General features: G+C 34.7%; 1 pseudogene; it reads right to left on the bottom strand.

Annotated features, from left to right (window-relative positions):
- Nucleotides 1–2,041: 2,041 nt before the first annotated feature.
- The window catches only part of LOC102433750, a 4,075-nt pseudogene continuing 2,901 nt past the window's right edge, over nucleotides 2,042–3,215 (bottom strand).

Genomic DNA, 3,215 nt, shown 5'->3' with positions numbered 1-3,215 from the left:
AATGAATAAGCAAATGGATAAAATATACTCTTGATCAATGCTGTGTTTGTACTAAATTTTTTCATTAATGTTCAGGGATTTTTAATTATAATTTCTTGTAATGTTCTTCCCAATTCTTCTGCTTATCCCAGTTGCCCATAAACTGTAAGAATTCACAGTGAGGCTGGGAAAAATCCAGAAAGATTAGAAACATGCATGTGGCCATCCAAAAGCCACAATGTCCCCAGGGAGGATGATTTTCTGGGATTTGGATGTGGAAGCAGAACAAGAATATAAACAAGCTTGGAAATGTAATCCTTTCTCAGGGCTTTGGAATAACTAAAGTAATTTTAACAGCATTAATCTGGTCAAATATACTTCTCATATTTGAATTTGTAATATAAGACAGTGTATTAAAAAGCTGAAACCCTCGTGTTGCTTGATATGCATAGGGAATATATTTGAAGGTCTTTATCTCGTGGATATATAAATGTATATATGTCATTTTCTTTCATGTTTTTTTTTTCCTCCTCACAAAGAGCTTTGAAAAATCATTTCACAATGTCATGTGGAGATATAGGCTCTGGCTGTTAGGTAAAGCACACGCTCTAGATTCATTATTATACCACAGCTTGAGAATCTTCAAAACTATGTCTTTGAAAGCAGAGATCTATTCTCTCTCTCTGAGTTTTGGAGAAAATAGCCAGACATGTCTTCCAATTTAGAATTCTACCAAATCACTGGTTATAACTTAGACAAAGCTTATCTTGGATGATAATGATTCAGATGGGATCTTAGGGTAAAACAGCAGAGGAATAATACATTAAAATAAATAAGACACCAAGACCATAATTATCTTCATAAAGGCCTTGAGTTACAAATTGATGAATTAGTAACCTGCATTCAAAGCTCAAGTAACCCATAAATATGTTCTAAGAAACATCACTTAACTTTGACTTTGTAAACCTTGGGAGATAATTAATCTTGTGACAAAAATTAAACAAGTATGCAATTATAAATATGAACTTTTGTGCATTTACCTCCCCCAACCCATACTCTCATTCTATACTTTTAAAAAACACTAGTAATTTATAGCGTCATAGCAAGTGAAACATGAGAACAGTTGGTTAAAAACATTTGAATTTAGCATAAGACAATATCAACTATAAATGTAAATTGTGACTTAGAGTATATATAAAAATATGAGTACCACTAGTTGTAATATTAATTGCTGAAAATCTTACTACTGTAGATCTTAAAGGTATATGTTTTTCATCATAATAAAAAATAAATTAAAAAGTTTATACAACTAAAATCTATACAACTAAAATTTATAGTGATATTCTTATAGCAATTAGACCATTAGTTAAAATAATTGTGTGTCTTTTTTCATATATATATATATATATATATATATATATATGGATAATTCAATGGTAGATGTGGTATATATTTTGCTTTTATGATACTTGTGGACAGACAAGATTCAGGGAAAGAATACAGTGGAAGAGTGTCTTGGAATTATGACTGAATGCAAAATATTTAAAGCCATTTTTTTAAATATATTTTATTGATGTTTTTACAGAAAGGAAGGGAGAGGGGTAGAGTTAGAAACATCGATGAGAGAGAAACATCGATTCAGCTGTCTCCTGCACACTCCCTACTGGGTATGTGCCCACAACCAAGGTACATGCCCTTGACCGGAACCGAACCTGGTACCCTTCAGTCTGCAGGCCGACGCTCTATCCACTGAGCCAAACTGGTTAGGGCTAAAGCCATTTTCAAGATTTAATACACAACACATGGTTATGTATCCATTTATTGCACATTTATTTATTAAGTTAATGTTGGTTATTTAGTTAATAAAATGTTCTTTTTATATTCACCCCATTTGCTTGTTGCCCATTTAGAGTATACATAGAAACTTTCTGTGAACATATTTCCAAATATCCTTTAAAAGTCTGTATATATGTTTTATAAAGCAATTCTTAAAGCTGTTTTTCTCCTCTTAAATAAGCACTCAGTTACTCAAAAAGACTCAACTACAACAGCAACAAATACCTCAATTTAGTTTTAAGCCGTTTCCCACATTTCTGGAATATTAAAAAAAAAAATTTTTTTAAATACACATCAGAATTTAAAGTATTTGGTATTTCATACATGATTCTTTTTTAAAAAATATATATTTTATTGATTTTTTACAGAGAGGAAGGGAGAGGGATAGAGAGTTAGAAACATCGATGAGAGAGAAACATCGATCAGCTGCCTCCTGCCCACCTCCTACTGGGGATGTGCCCGCAACCAAGGTACATGCCCTTGACTGGAATCGAACCTGGGACCTTTCAGTCCGCAGCCCGAAGCTCTATCCACTGAGCCAAACCAGTTAGGGCCATGATTCTTTTTTATAAGTACATTTTATTGCTGCTTCTTAGTAAATAATGACATAATAGTGTCTGCCTCTACTTCATAGATCAAAAAAACATTGTTAGCTAGAAATTAAAACTAACCTTGTATTTTTTTTTTTCAGGTGATTAGCACAGGGGAGGAACAACACATAGCAAGGGCCTTAGTCACATCAGAAAAAATGAAACCATCCTTATCCAAATGAGAAAGTGATTAAAGAGATTTTACAAAGTGAAGGTGAACGGATTATAGGATTCCAGAGTAGGAAGAATAGGGAAACTGATACAGGAAAGTTAAACAAGGCCAAACAGTGTGGGCAGTTTGCAGCCAGCTTGTAACTAACAAGCCATTATCTTCCGCAGCCAAGGACACTTGTGAGCAAATGGTTACAAGCCTCCCTAATGAGAGAATGTAGAAAGGGAGGGGGAAGGGGGAAAGGAAAAAAGAACAATTTTACTCCCTAGGCAGAGACACCAGCAGTCTCAAGGCTTTGATTTTTGTTTATTTCTTTTGGGTTGCTAGCCAAAAGTTATTTAAATATGTTTAAGTCCACTCTTAGACGTTTCCCGCATAAATAATATTGCTCTCCTTTAGAATAAGACAAATATCATGAGACACCACTCATTCTAGATGACCCATAAAACTGCAGAAGAAATAACAGAGGAGCCAAAAGGAGAATTCTATATAATAAAAAGCTAATATGCAAATTGTTCCCTCAACTGGTAATTTGACCAAGAGTTCAAGCAGGAGTTTGACCAGGGGGCAGGGCTGTCTAGCCAACCACCCGCGGCACCTCCCCCCGGCTGGGCCGGCCCGATCAGCCCTGATAGGGC

Source organism: Myotis lucifugus, unplaced genomic scaffold (genome assembly GCF_000147115.1).
Source record: "Myotis lucifugus unplaced genomic scaffold, Myoluc2.0 scaffold_31, whole genome shotgun sequence".
Lineage (NCBI taxonomy): Eukaryota > Metazoa > Chordata > Mammalia > Chiroptera > Vespertilionidae > Myotis > Myotis lucifugus.
Note: the sequence above shows the minus strand (reverse complement) of the source record. Positions and strands in the feature narration are given on the sequence as shown.